The sequence below is a fragment of the Bufo bufo genome, chromosome 3 (genome assembly GCF_905171765.1).
Source record: "Bufo bufo chromosome 3, aBufBuf1.1, whole genome shotgun sequence".
Lineage (NCBI taxonomy): Eukaryota > Metazoa > Chordata > Amphibia > Anura > Bufonidae > Bufo > Bufo bufo.
In genome coordinates this window covers 297,003,083-297,018,549 of record NC_053391.1, presented here as the reverse complement: position 1 = coordinate 297,018,549, position 15,467 = coordinate 297,003,083, and the positions used below count along the sequence as shown (strand labels likewise).

General features: G+C 42.9%; 1 long non-coding RNA gene across 1 annotated transcript; it reads right to left on the bottom strand.

Moving 5' to 3' along the window:
- Positions 1-2,259: 2,259 nt before the first annotated feature.
- Positions 2,260-9,362, bottom strand: LOC120993371. Its single transcript, XR_005777236.1, has 3 exons — positions 9,351-9,362; positions 4,455-4,459; positions 2,260-2,355 (listed from the first exon to the last, which is right to left on the bottom strand). It is a non-coding gene; the product is annotated as an uncharacterized LOC120993371 (long non-coding RNA).
- Positions 9,363-15,467: the final 6,105 nt, after the last annotated feature.

The following is a 15,467-nucleotide window of genomic DNA, read 5'->3' as shown; positions in this document are numbered from 1 at the left end:
CTGAAGTTGGTGGTGAAGGTGTGTGGCTGACTGGATGAGCAGGTGGAAGAAAAGGAGGAGGAAGCTGAGTAGGAGGAGGAGGAGACAGGAGGCAAAGAATGTTGCCCTGCGATCCTTGGCGGCGGAAGGACGTGCGCCAAACAGCTCTCCGCCTGGGGCCCAGCCGCCACTACATTTACCCAGTGTGCAGTTAGGGAGATATAGCGTCCCTGGCCGTGCTTACTGGTCCACGTATCTGTGGTTAGGTGGACCTTGCCACAGATGGCGTTGCTCAGTGCACACTTGATTTTATCGGACAATTGTTTGTGCAGGTAAGGCACGGATCTCTTGGAGAAGTCGTGGGGGCTGGGAACAACATACTGTGGGACAGCAAGTGACATGAGCTGTTTGAAGCTGTGTGTGTCCACCAGCCTAAATGACAGCATTTCATAGGCCAGTAGTTTAGAAATGCTGGCATTCAGGGCCAGGGATCGAGGGGGGCTAGGTGGGAATTTACGCTTTCTCTCAAATGTTTGTGAGATGGAGAGCTGAACGCTGCCGTGTGACATGGTTGAGATGCTTGGTGACGCAGGTGGTGGTGTTGGTGGTACATCCCATGTTTGCTGGGCGGCAGGTGCCAACGTTCCTCCAGAGGCAGAGGAAGAGGCCGAGGCAGCGGCAGCAGCAGCAGAAGAGGCCGAGGCGGCAGCAGCAGAAGAGGTAGCAGAGGGAGCCTGAGTGAGTTCCTTGTTTTTAAGGTGTTTACTCCACTGCAGTTCATGCTTTGCATGCAGGTGCCTGGTCATGCAGGTTGTACTAAGGTTCAGAACGTTAATGCCTCGCTTCAGGCTCTGATGGCACAGCGTGCAAACCACTCGGGTCTTGTCGTCAGCACATTGTTTGAAGAAGTGCCATGCCAGGGAACTCCTTGAAGCTGCCTTTGGGGTGCTCGGTCCCAGATGGCGGCGGTCAGTAGCAGGCGGAGTCTCTTGGCGGCGGGTGTTCTGATTTTGCCCACTGCTCCCTCTTTTGCTACGCTGTTGGCTCGGTCTCACCACTGCCTCCTCCTCTGAACTGTGAAAGTCAGTGGCACGACCTTCATTCCATGTGGGGTCTAGAACCTCATCGTCCCCTGCATCGTCTTCCACCCAGTCTTGATCCCTGACCTCCTGTTCAGTCTGCACACTGCAGAAAGACGCAGCAGTTGGCACCTGTGTTTCGTCATCATCAGAGACGTGCTGAGGTGGTATTCCCATGTCCTCATCATCAGGAAAAATAAGTGGTTGTGCGTTAGTGCATTCTATCTCTTCCACCCCTGGGGAAGGGCTAGGTGGATGCCCTTGGGAAACCCTGGCAGCAGAGTCTTCAAACAGCATAAGAGACAGCTGCATAACTTGAGGCTCAGACAGTTTCCCTGATATGCATGGGGGTAATGTGACAGACCGATGGGCTTGGTTTTCATGCGCCATCTGTGCGCTTTCTGCAGAAGACTGGGTGGGAGATAATGTGAACGTGCTGGATCCACTGTCGGCCACCCAATTGACTAATGCCTGTACCTGCTCAGGCCTTACCATCCTTAGAACGGCATTGGGCCCCACCAAATATCGCTGTAAATTCTGCTGGCTACTGGGACCTGAGGTAGTTGGTTCACTAGGACGTGTGGCTGTGGCAGAACGGCCACGTCCTCTCCCAGCACCAGAGGGTCCACTAACACCACCACGACCATGTCCACGTCCGCGTCCGCGTCCCTTATTAGATGTTTTCCTCATTGTTCCCGTTCACCACAATTTTGAGAATGGCAAATTTGGGAATAGTTTTTCAACCCAGAAGAAAAAATGTGCTTTTACGGTCACTACAAATAACTTGACCAGATAAAACAGTACAGAATTGGTAGAATAGAAATGTCAGGCCTGTTTTTTTTTGCGCTGTGTGACAGGTATAGGTTTAATCCAGGGCTTGACAAATTTCCTTGGAATCTAGGAGCCAGCTAAAAAAGTTAGGAGCCAGGCGGAGCCGCGTCATAAAGCCCTTAGTAGGTGCCCCCCCCCACTTCTCCATAGAGCCCCCCCAATAATGCTGTATATCATGTTACATATACCGCCGCTCCGTCCCCGGACCCTATTGACTATAATGGTGACGGGGGTGGAGCTCCGGCGCAGCATGGCAGTTCGCGGTGAGAGGCCGCCGGACTAAAAAGTTGGACATGCAGTACTTTTAGTCCGGCGGCCTTTCACCATGCACTGCCGTGCTGCGCCGGAGCTCCATCCCCATTATAGTCAATGGGGACGGAGCGGTGGTCCAACAAAACAGCGGAAGGACATATCCGACACGGTGAACAGCCTGCCGGATCCATCCTGCCGCAAGTGTGAAAGTACCCTTAGTTATATACGGTAGCTACTGAATGAGACAGAAGAAGGGATGCCTTTAACATATAGATCTCCTTGAGAAGCCAATTTGATCCTAAAGGGTTAATTCAAACTGTAATCTAAACTCTGTCCTGTCACTTCTCTAATCTCTCTGCTCCTGTCCCTTAATCTTATCACTGCTGCAAAAGCATCAGCGACAGCCTCAATGTAATGTAACCCATTCTAGAGTCTGACTGACTGTTCTTTTAACTCAAAGAATCCAATGAGTCACTAACTAATCAAATCTTTAGATTCTTTTAACCTGAGACTCATTCGATTCTTACTTAGACTCCCTCCTGTACTTGTGTCAGTGACTCGGACTCAGAGCTGCTAGTGCTTGCCTCGCCTCAGCTCTGATTGATTGGTGGGCGGGGAGGGGAGGGGCTAGCAGAAGCAGCTTCCACTCTAGGATCAGATTACACTCCTCCCGAGCCCCTCCCCTCCCTGCTGCCGGCGTCTCTGCTATTGTGTGCTGTGACGGAGCTGTTTCACACGGTGCTGCCTCCGGACAGAACGGCAGCCCCGCACCCATCGCCCGGGCACCTTTAAAAACGGGCTGACAAATACCCAAGCGCCAGGACTAAATTCCTGGTCGCCATGGCGATCTGGCGCCTGGGATTTGTCGAGCCCTGGTTTAATCATAGAATCAGACTTCTATCTGCACGGTAGCGTGTGTCTTAGGTTTTTCTGAATGACACTATCAGCACCTTCAATGTAAGATATCCTTTTTGGGATAAATTTCAAGTAGGCCTCATATACCAGAAACTAGTTATTTTGAGAATTGCAAATTTGGGAATAGTTTTTCAACCCAGAACAAAAAGTCTGCTTTTACGGTCACTACAAATAACTTGACCAACTAAAACAGTACAGATTTGGTTGAATAGAAATGTCAGGCCTGTTTTTTTTTTGCGCTATGTGACAGGTATAGGTTTAATCACAGAATTAGACTTCTATCTGCACGGTAGCGTGTGTCTTAGGTTTTTCTGAATGACACTATCAGCACCTTCAATGTAAGATATCCTTTTTGGGATAGATTCCAAGTAGGCCTCAAATACCAGAAACTAGTTATTTTGAGAATGGCAAATTTGGGAATAGTTTTTCAACCCAGAACAAAAAGTCTGCTTTTACGGTCACTACAAATAACTTGACCAGCTAAAACTGTGCAGATTTGGTTGAATAGAAATGTCAGGCCTGTTTTTTTTTTGCACTGTGTGACAGGTATAGGTTTAATCACAGAATCAGACTTCTATCTGCACGGTAGCATGTGTCTTAGGTTTTTCTGAATGACACTATCAGCACCTTCAATGTAAGATATCCTTTTTGGGATAGATTTCAAGTAGGCCTCATATACCAGAAACTAGTTATTTTGAGAATGGCAAATTTGGGAATAGTTTTTCAACCCAGAACAAAAAGTGTGCTTTTACGGTCACTACAAATAACTTGACCAGCTAAAACAGTACAGATTTGGTTGAATAGAAATGTCAGGTCTATTTTTTAGGCGCTGGGTGACAGGCTCAACTTGCCCCTGATGTAGTATATGGCCAAAAAATAACCACACTGTTGATGGTTAAATGCACTTGGGTGACACAGGCTCAGCCTGCACCAGATGTAGTATATGGCCAAAAAATAACCAGACTGTTGATGGTTAAATGCACTTCGGTGACACAGGCTCAGCCTGCAGCTGATGTAGTATATGGCCAAAAAATAACCAGACTGTTGATGGTTAAATGCACTTCGGTGACACAGGCTCAGCCTGCAGCTGATGTAGGATATAGCACAAAATAACCACACTATTGATGGTTAAATACACTTGGTGATAGCTTGTGCTGGCGCACCACAAGTCACAAAATGGCCGCCGATCACCCCAAAAAAAAAAGTGATCTAAAAACGCTCTGGGCAGCCTCAAAAAAGTGAGCAAGTCAATATTAGCACTTCAATGATCCACAGCTGCAGATCGATCACAGAATGAAGTCTTTTGGAGGAGTTAATCTGCCTAATCTCGCCCTAACGTCGCAGCTGCAACCTCTCCCTATGCTTGAATCAGCAGAGTGACGTGCAGCGCAACGTGACCCAAGCTTATATAGAGGCTGGGTCACATGCTGCACTGGCCAATCACAGCCATGCCAATAGTAGGCAAGGCTGTGATGGCCTCTTGGGGCAAGTAGTATGACGCTTGTTGATTGGCTGCTTTGCAGCCTTTCAAAAAGCGCCAAGAAAGCGCCGAACACCGAACCCGAACCCGGACTTTTACGAAAATGTTCGGGTCCGTGTCACGGACACCCCAAAATTCGGTACGAACCCGAACTATACAGTTCGGGTTCGCTCATACCTAGTTAACAGCCAAACAAAACTTAATATTTATTACCATGATTGTGCAGTTTACAGTAACACCCCATATATGGTCGTTAACTGCTGTATTACCAAACGTCAGGGTGCAGAAGGAAAGGAACGCCGTATGGTTTCTAGAAGGCAGATTTTGATGGCCTTTTTTATTGGGCACCATGTCCCATTTGAAGCCCCCCTGATGCACCCCTAGAGTAGAAACTCCATAAAAGCGACCCCATCTAAGAAACTACACCCCTCAAGGTATTCAAAACAGATTTTACAAACTTTATTAACCCTTTAGGTGTTCCTCAACAGTTTATGGCAAATGGAGATGAGATTTCAGAATTTCTATTTTTGGTAACATTCCTCACAAAAATGTAATATAGAGCAACCAAAAATCATATGTACCCTAAAAATAGTCCCAGCAAAACTTCCACCTTATCCGGTAGTTTCCAAAATGGAGTTACTTTTATGGAGTTTCTACTCTAGGGGTGCATCAGGGGGGCTTCAAATTGGACATGGTGTAAATAAACCAGTCCAGCAAAATCTGCCTTCCAAAAACCACACGGCGCACCTTTCCCTCTACGCCCTACTGTGTGCCCGTACAGTAGTTTATGGCCACATAAGGGGTGTTTCTGCAAACTACAGAATTGGGGAAATAAATATAGCATTTTGTTTGGCTGTTAACCCTTGCTTTGTTACTGGAAAAAATGGATTAAAATGGAAAATTTGCCCGAAAATTTAAATTCTCAAATTTCATCTCCATTTGCCAATAACTCTTGTGCAACACCTAAAGGGTAAACGACGTTTGTAAAATCAGTTTAGAATACCTTGAAGGGTGTAGTTTAAGAATGCAGTCATTTTTGGGTGGTTTCTATTATGAAAGCCTCAGTGATTTCAGACCTGAACTGGTCCCTAAAAATTGGGTTTTTGAAAATTTCTGAAAAATTTCAAGATTTGCTTCTAAACTTCTAAGCCTTGTAACGTCCCCAAAAACTAAAATGTCATTTAAAAAATGATCCAAACATGAAGTAGGCATATGGGGAATGTAAAGTACTAACTATTTTTGGTGGTATTACTATGTATTATAGAAGTAGAGAAATTGAAACTTGGAAATTTGGTATTTTTTCCCAAATTTTGGTAAGTTTGGTATTTTTATATAAATAAAAAATATATATTTTTTTACTCTATTTTACAAGTGTAATGAAGTACAATATGTGATGAAAAAACAGTCTAAGAATGCCCTGGATGAGTCAAAGCGTTTTAAAGTTATCACAACTTGTCAGATTTGCAAAAAATGGCCTGGTCCTTAAGGTGAAATATCGCTGTGTCCTTAAGGAGTTAACACACAAGTCCGGCAATGCACAGGTAAGCCCTTACCTGTGCCTGTGCGCGAGCCTGTCTGAAACAAATGTGGTCACCGGGAGCAAGCAGTTCCGAGAACAGCCGCCAGGGGCCTTCATTGGGCTGTTCTCGGAACTGCCTGCTCCCGGTGACCGCATTTGTTTCAGACCGGCTCGCGCACAGTTGAACTGGCCATCACTGGTGATGAGCGGCAGGGGTCATATACAAATTTGTGATATTTCTCAAATATTTTGGAGAATATTCGTCATATATTCATAAATTTGTATATTCGTTATATACTACATTCTTTTTTTTATGCGAAAATAAGCAAGGTAATGATCGTGTAATATGCAAATATTACGCGTTCAATACAGGCGTGGATCAAAAACGAATATATAGCACTATAGAATATAATGTTATATATTCGTTTTTACAAATATTCAGCATTTTTTCCATCTGAACACATGATTCCTACCTGCTTCTTGCTTGTGGGCCAATGATGTCATTGGCCCACAAGCAAGAAGCAGGGAGTAGTCATGTTTTCAGATGGAAAAAATGACGAATATTCGATATAACGAATATATATCACTATATTCTAAATATTCGCAAATTCTCGAAGTGCCGATATTCGCGATTAAAATTCGTTATTCGAATATTCGCGCTCAACACTACAGGAGACAGCAGGTTAGCCTTGGGAAACACACCTCAAGCTCTTTGACAGTCAGTACTCGAGCTCCCCAGGGCTTTGTGCTTTCCCCCACTGCTCTACTCGCTGTACACCAATGACTGGATCTCCACAGACCCATCTGTTAAGGTTCTGAAGTTTGCAGATGACACAACAGTAGTTGGTCTCATACAAAATGGGGATGAGTCTGCATATAGGCATGAAGTTGGACAGCTTTCCTCCTGGTCCAGCAACAACTTGGAACTTAATGCTTTTAGATGATAATAGACTTTAGGCAATCTCCCACCCAACACGTCCCCCTAATCATAAATTCACCTTATGGAACATACTGTCAGCTCCCTTTTCTTGGCAGCCTGGTCTAGCTGCTACCCCTATCCCTTTTACATTGTACAGTGGGGGGTTTCCCCCAGTCCCCACCGTGACCGTATGTTCCATAAGGTGGCTCTCAAGGACTGGGGAGAAACACCCAGGCAAGGAGCAAAGCTCCAACACCAAGCAAGGCTGTAGTATAACTGCTCCCAGCCAGCAAGCCACAGGTATATATCAAGCCCGCGGCCACACCCAGGAAACACCTTAATCCCCACTAGCAATAAGATTAACCCCTTGCTCACCAAACAGCAGGGAGGCAAACCTTAAAGGGGAAGTGCACATGCAAACTGCCAACAACACGTTGCCATCGGCAACCAGTCTGCATGGCAACCGCGTCACAGTCAAATACTAATATGACCATGACAGCTTCTTACCAAATATTTATCATCTTAGAACATGGCCTCCTGATGTCATTTTGGCGTGATCTTGTATTTTATATGCTTGTCTTTTATCTTGTCTATATCTGATGTCGATCTGATGAAGGAACCAGTTCGGCCTTGAAACACATTATTGTACATCACAATAAAGAAGTATGGAATATTCACTGTCAACTCTTCACTTCACCAAGACAATCAGCGCTCAATCCCTTTTCATTTTCCTCCTGCATTGTACATCCTGTCTGGCCCATCCCAGAGCCAATCTGAAAGTGAGCCTGTTGTGATTCTCATTTTGCCTACAGGAGCATTGTGCCTCTAGCATAATCACACTGGGTAAGCCTCCCATCAGCTAAAATTTGCAACTCTCTGTTTTGGTTCTTCCTATGTGCAGCTCTCTCCTATTCCTTAAAAATTAGTCTTGTCATACCTACATATGATGCATGACCTTATTTTTTATGTCTCCAAAACCTGTTTTCATGACACAAGAGGGACTTATACATTATTAAGTAGATGGTGTAATGGTTAATCAGTGTATATGCCGGATATTTTCCAAAACCAACTTATGTGTATTATTTCCATAGCTGCAATTGATTGATGTTAAGAACACTGCCCTTAGTTTTCTTCCTATCCCTCTGGCTGCTAGTTCAGTGTATCATTTGCTGACTCCACTTGTTCTCCTCTTCCTGATAGAGTTCCTCAGGGTTCAGTCAGGGCCACTCCACTTTTCTGTCTACACTGCCCCTTTTAAACAAATCAGCAGATTTGGCTTTCAGTATGCCCTCTATACTGGTGACACCCCTGCACTACAACAAAACACCAGAGATTGTATGTCCACTGTCAACATGTCCTCTCTATCTGAAACTGCATCTTTGAAAAACTGGACATCTTGTGTTTTCACCTACTTCTAAGGGTCCATTCATACGTCTGTAGTGTATTGCGGATCCGCAATACACCCGGCCGGCACCCCCATAGAACTGCCTATTCTTGTCCGCAATTGCGGTGGTTAATCTCTTCTCTGTAATCTATTCTGAAAGCAGCAGACAAGGTAACCAATCTGTCCAATCACTACACCAACCTATCCAACATGTGCAAGTTACTGCACTGGTTACCCATACAGTATATAATTCAATTTAAACTACTCTATGTATTCTGGCTTGTGCCTGACTCGTAAATCTTTATATGCACTCTTCTACTTCATTAATATGACTAGACCACTGTACAAAACAAGCAAATTGTAAAAAGGGTCTCATGACCTATCGCTGACCCTGTGGTGCCTGGGGTCAGAAGGTCACAGCGGGTGGCTACTCGCCAGATTTCAAGGGATCGCTCCATGACCTAGTTGTGGGAATGTATTCTGGTTCACGTTTTCCTGTTTTGGTTTACTATCCTTTTTGTCCTATCTAGATATCGATAGTTTTCCTTTCAGCTATTTTTTGTCTGCCACTCTTAGCCACTATTTAGTCTCTCTTCCTACTTCCCTTGTTGCCAGATATAGACCTTCCTTTCAGGTTATCTATTCTGACCTCAGGTGGTGTTGCTGTGGAGTTGCTGGAGCAGTTGGAACCAGTGTGGTTGGATCTCCGGTCCTCTTCAGTTTGTTGTATACTGTTTGTTGTCTCCCTTTGGGGTTATATGTGGTGTTTGTGTTGCTTGTCCACTCCCTGTTGTTACCCATAGTGTCCGTGATAAGGACTAGTGCTCCCACTGCCCTACTCACTACCTAGGGCTTCTTCCAGGGTAAGTCTGGGACGAGGCATGTGATCGGCGTACTGGTGAGCAACCCATCTAGGGACGTCAGGGTAGCCAGGTGCCAGTGCTAGGTGATTTAGGGGTCATAACTCTTCCCTCTCCCTTGTGTTAGGGCACCCGGTTTTCCTTCCCTCTGCGCCGCACGTCTGGTACCTGCCATACCAGACATGATACAAATTTTACCTTTTGTGCACCCTGTCTTCCTCATAGATTAAGCTCTTTTGAGTAATACCTTCATTCCTCTTGTCTGATTAGTTGGTTAATCTGATGTCTGATTTTGCATTTACCCGCTATACCAATTCTTAATATTTATCATCATAGTTCTAATTCTTAGAGCTAATTTCTATTCCTAATTTATATATATCTTAACTTTTTTCTATTATAAAATGTATACAGGTCCCATTGTTTTACTCATGTAAAATCATGTTTTATATGCACATTTAGTGCAAGAGACTGCCAAATAATGTTATGTAATGTGAGGTTATTTCTTTATTTTTGTTTTACCTTTTCTATGGTGATATTTCTTGATGCATGTTGTATCAGATTTGTAGAATCGTTGGTGATCTATAGACTACTGATTGGAGAAGAAATAACAAACCTATTCCTTTCTGATTATTCCACTTTTATGTGAAGTATTCAGTAGAGAGAGAAAAGTGTCTCCTTTTTTCTTGATCATCATTCCAATGCCATTAAGAGCAGTGGAAGTGAGTTCTGAGAAATCAGATCTTGTACCATTCTGGTCTGAGCCTAATCACAGTCTGGATGATTTAAAGTGATTGGCTGTGTTGGTGAATGTGACCTTATGTTGACCTTCCTACATATCAAGCAACAATTTGGTACATGATACAAATAAAAGGTTAAACATTCTATTTCTATGTGAGGCTAGTGTCTGGCTATGTTAAATTGCCACTTTCAGTTCTAAGAATTTGTTCTTGCTGTAGTGCTCTTACTACCAACCTACTGTTATTTTCACAAGATATTTTGCTCATATTTTCTTTAGATAGAATAAAATCCTCCTCTTTTCACAATAAATGTAAAATAAAAAATACTTTAAATATTTTTTTTCAAAAATGTTTCTCATTTGAGAATGACTTTTGTTTCTTTGTTATTATAATTTGTTAGTATTTATTTTACACATTTTAAAATAAAGTGTTTTTTAGAAACTGAACATGTAGGGAAATAGTAGAGTAACGTTTTCCTTTATTAAAAGTAGTCCTTTGTATATTTTCTGCATTCCACTATCCAAACACAGATTTTCAATAACATTAATAGGAAAAAACAAAAATCCCAAGGAAGTGCAAGGGTATACTCAAAGAATTGCAGCACGTCCTAGAAACACACTGCTATGGTTAACTAAAGCTGGCCATAGGTGTAATGATTGTAATTAACGACTTATGCTGCTTAAAATATGGTATTGCACTAAAATAATTGGTTCCAAGTTTTGACCAATGGAAATCTGCTGCATTGGTCTGAATAACTGTCATTCCTGCTTCAAATTTACAATTGTATTGTTTAATCATATGACAAAAATATATTAAGTGTAATGCAAATGCACAATATTTCACACTATACAATTTTCCATAGGAAAAGCACATTTGTATTAAGGGAAATATATTTTTGCGTACTTGAATTTATAAAAAAAATATTCTAATGCTATTCATACCCTGGGCAAAGTCAAAGGGGCAGATTTACTAATCCTGTCTTCAATGCAGAAAGAGAAAACTTGGACAAGCAAAGTAAAGATGTGCCAAATTATTCACAGTGGTTCAGGCTGGATAATAAATATGCTGCATGGCTAGACACTATTGTCAACCAATATTAACCGGACAGAATAATATCAAAAACATCGGACCCCCAAGGAGTCTTTTTTCCCTGTTATGTCGTGCACTGATCTCCCGGCCTCTCCTTGGGTCCTGCTACTCATCTGTGTGTCCCGCCTTGTGCTGCCTGTTTTATTATATATGTATGTATTGTTTATATGTTTATCAACTTCAAACGGATCCGCGCCCACGGACCCACACTGCAGGCTCGGACGGATCCGTCTGGCTCCGCACAACCAGGCGGACACCCGAATGCTGAAAATTGCGCCCGGGCATCCGCCTGCCGAGCGGAATGGAGGCCAGGCGGAGCCAAACCGCTGCACTCCGAGCAGATCCGTATCCACCCAGAATAAACCGGGGGTCCACGAATCCGCTCGGGGCCGCCCGCGAAAGCCCCAAAAGCAAAACTCACAAGCGGAACCCCGAACGCCAGTGCGAAAGCAGCCCAAATGCGGATACACATACCAGCCCACAGACTCGTCTAAAAATGGTCAGATGGTCAGAATGCATAGAAACTTGTTAAATATAGGTCAGGGTAAAAAGTACCAGGTCAGTGGCTGGGAACTGGACATGACATAAGAGACATAGAATACGACAACACACAATTAACCCCTCTTAATCCAAATGGACGGCAGATAACTACATTGCGCTGTGGACAGGTGGATTACAACCTCAATCTCCACAATTGCCTCCTTTGCACTTTGTTTGGGGCGTTGCTGCTATGAGGTTTTGAGATATGCTTTTTCAGCTAGCATTCTTTTTTCCCTGTTATTTCGTGCACTGATCTCCCGGCCTCTCCTTGGGTCCTGCTACTCATCTGTGTGTCCCGCCTTGTGCTGCCTGTTTTATTATATATGTATGTATTGTTTATATGTTTATATATACTTACAATAAAGTTTTTTGGATCTTCATACATATGTAAGTTAGTTTTATTCATTTTTTTGGTGATTATTTGGCTAGACACTATTGTTTAGCTTTATACCTATTGGATGGCTTAATTCGCGACAGACTTTTGTGTCAAAGTTTTAGCTCAAAATGGTTCATCTTAACGTCAATGGGAGCACAGCTGCAATGTTGAGCGCTGGCCACTTCAGTGTTGAGTGTTCTTTGTAGATCCGGCACTGACTTCCAGCGATCGCGCTACACAGAACAGCTGATCAGGAAGGGTGCAGGTTGTCACGTACCGGACCTCTGCCAATCCGCTAATGGTAGCCTATCCTGATGCTGGACAACCCCTTAAAGCCATAATAAAATACATGTGAAATATAAATTTTTTAGGAAGTAAATTTGGTATAAACCATGGTACTGCAGAATATATGTAATGAAATCATATTTATAATGGAAGTTATGCATACAAGGTGTGGACACCTTTGAACTCATTTTTCATTGTTATTTTACTTCTCAAATGCAAAATTAATCAACTTTTTTAATTGTCTCCATTGAAAATGTCCTACCATTTTCCCACTGCAGATTGTGTAAATCCATCACCTACTTGCTGGTGCATGTCCACATAAAAAAAATAAATGAAGTGCATTTTACCAAATGTAACTACTAAACATGTACAAATCTATTTTCCATGTCAGAGGTGTTCTCAGCCCTGTTCTAGGCCTCTTTCACACGAGCGCGTTTTCCACATGGGTGCGATGCGTGATGTGAACACATAGCACCCGCACTGAATCCTGACCCCTTAATTTCAATGGATCTGTGCACATGAGCGTTTTTTTCATGCATCAGTTCTGCGTTGTATGAGAATCAGAGCATGTTCTATATTCTGCATTTTTCACACAGCCCTGGCCCCATAGAAGTGAAAGGGGCTTCAGTGAAAAACGCATTGCATCCGTTTTTACATTGATGGCTGCTAGGAGTTGTTTGTAAACCTTCAGTTGTTTTTTTCACAAGCGTGAAAAACGCATCAAAACTGATGGCACCTGAGAGGGAAAAACTGACTGAGGGTACTTTTACACTTGTATTAAACGTTTCCTGTATTGAGTTCCGTCCTAGGGGCTCAATACCGGAAAAAAACTGATCAGTTTTATCCTAATGCATTCTGAATGGAGAGCAATCCGTTCAGTATGCATCAGGATATCTTCAGTTCAGTCACTGTACGTTTTTTGGACCGAGAAAATACCACAGCATGCTGCAGTATTTTCTCCATCCAAAATCCCAGAACACTTGCCAGAATGCCGGATCCGGCATTATTTTCCATTGAAGTGCATTAATTCCGGATCCGGCCCCAAGTGTTCCAGAAAAACGGATGAATTTGTGAGACAGATCTGCATCTGGATCCATCTACAAATGGTATCTGTTTGCATGGAACTGCCTGCCGGAATCCAACAACGCAAGTGTGAAAGTACCCTGAACTTGCTTGCGAAATGGTGTGAGTTTCACTAAATGCACGTTGAACGCATCCTGATACAATCCGTATCATTCATGTGAATGAGGCCTTAGGCCTCTTTCACACGGGCGTTGCGGGTGTGTTGCGGGAAAAGATGCGGGTGCGTTGCAGGAACATGCAAGATTTTTCCCCGAGAGTGCAAAGCGTTTTAATGCGTTTTGCACGTGCGTGAGAAAAATCGGCATGTTTGGTACCCAGACCCGGACTTCTTCACAGAAGTTCGGGTTTGGGTTCAATATTCTGTAAATTTTATTATTTTCCTTGTAACATGGTTATAAAGGAAAATAATAGCATTCTTTAATACAGAATGCTTAGTAAAAGGTCAATTTAGGGTTAAAAAATAATTAACTCACCTCCTCCAATTGATCGCGTAGCTGCCGGTCTCCTGTTCTTTCTTCAGGACCTGTCAAAGGACCTGTGGTGACGTCACTAGGATCATCACATGGTCCGTCACCATGATGATGTATCATGTGATGAGCACAGTGATGTCATCACAGGTCCTTTAACAGGTCCTGAAGAAAGAACAGGAGACCGGCAGCTACGCGATCAATTGGAGGAGGTGAGTAATTTGTATTTATTTTTTTAACCCTCAATTGACCTTCTACTAAGCATTCTGTATTAAAGAATGCTATTATTTTCCCTTATAACCATGTTGTTATAAGGGAAAATAATACAGTGAATAGACTTTCATCCTAGCAACCATGCATGAAAATCGCACTGTATCTGCACTTTTTCACGCAGCCCCATTCACTTCTATGGGGCCTGCGTTGCGTGAAAAACGCACAATATAGAGCTTACTGCGATTTTCACGCAATGCACAAGTGATGCATGAAAATCACGGCTCATGTGCACAGCCCCATAGAAATGAATGGGTCCCGATTCAGTGCGGGTGCAATGCGTTCACCTCACGAATTGTACCCGCGCAGAAAACTCATCCGTGTGAAAGGGGCCTAAGTGTTCTTCCAGGCAAACTCTCCTGCCTGATCTGACACTGAAAATAGAGAGATGGAGCTGGAACCTGGGCAGTACATTTACAGAGAAAACAATGCCCACGGCATATCGTGCATGGATGCTATTAATGCATAGAGGATGCATCCTAGTTTAGTTGGAATTAAAAAAAAAATAAGATTATTTCAGCATTTCAAAAGCCAGTAATAATGACATTTTATATAATGCTAACTAAACTAAATTGAAATATTCTTTAAAAAATGCTGATAGAGCTGTATAAGGGCTTGTTTTTTTATGGGACAATCTATAGATTTTATTAATACCATTTTGGGATACATGGAACTATTTTGACCACTTCTCATTGAATTTTTTTAGGTGGAGGTGTGGTGCCCCAAAAACAACAAATGGGGATTTTCTTTTTTTACAACAAGTGTGTTTTTTTATTTATATTTTATTAATATTTTTAGAAACTAACTTTTTTTTACTATATTTTTTTTCTAAGGCCTTATTCACACATCCGTGCCATGATTTAATCTGTGATAAGATGTTAATCGATTAATCTGTGAACACTTCTGTGAGGTTTGATCCGTATGCCATCCAAGTTCCATGGACACTGCACAGCAGAACATTTTCAGAGCATCTCCTCTTGATGGTCCATGATTCACAGATAAAACACAGATGTCATCCATGTTGTGTCCGTTTTTCACAAACCCGTTGACTATAATGGGCATGATGGATTCGTAACCACGGGCAAAATAGTTAATAGTTGATTATTGTTTGTACTCATGATGAGAACTGCTAGAAGGCAAGCAAGAATACTGGCAAGCAAGAAAGAAATTAATACCTAAAACATAATACCTTCAGCCAGAACAAAACATCTGTCATTTACTAAAGATTGGAATTTCACACGCCAGTCTTAATAAAAAAAAAAGCAACTGGAGTAAGGATGAGGCCAATTTATTAACCCCTTCCCAATTGCCTCATGACCGCAGCAGGCACCATAGCCTCCGGACTCAGGACTAACATATGTGGACCATGGCATCTGGGACGTTAAAGACCAGGAGCATTCTC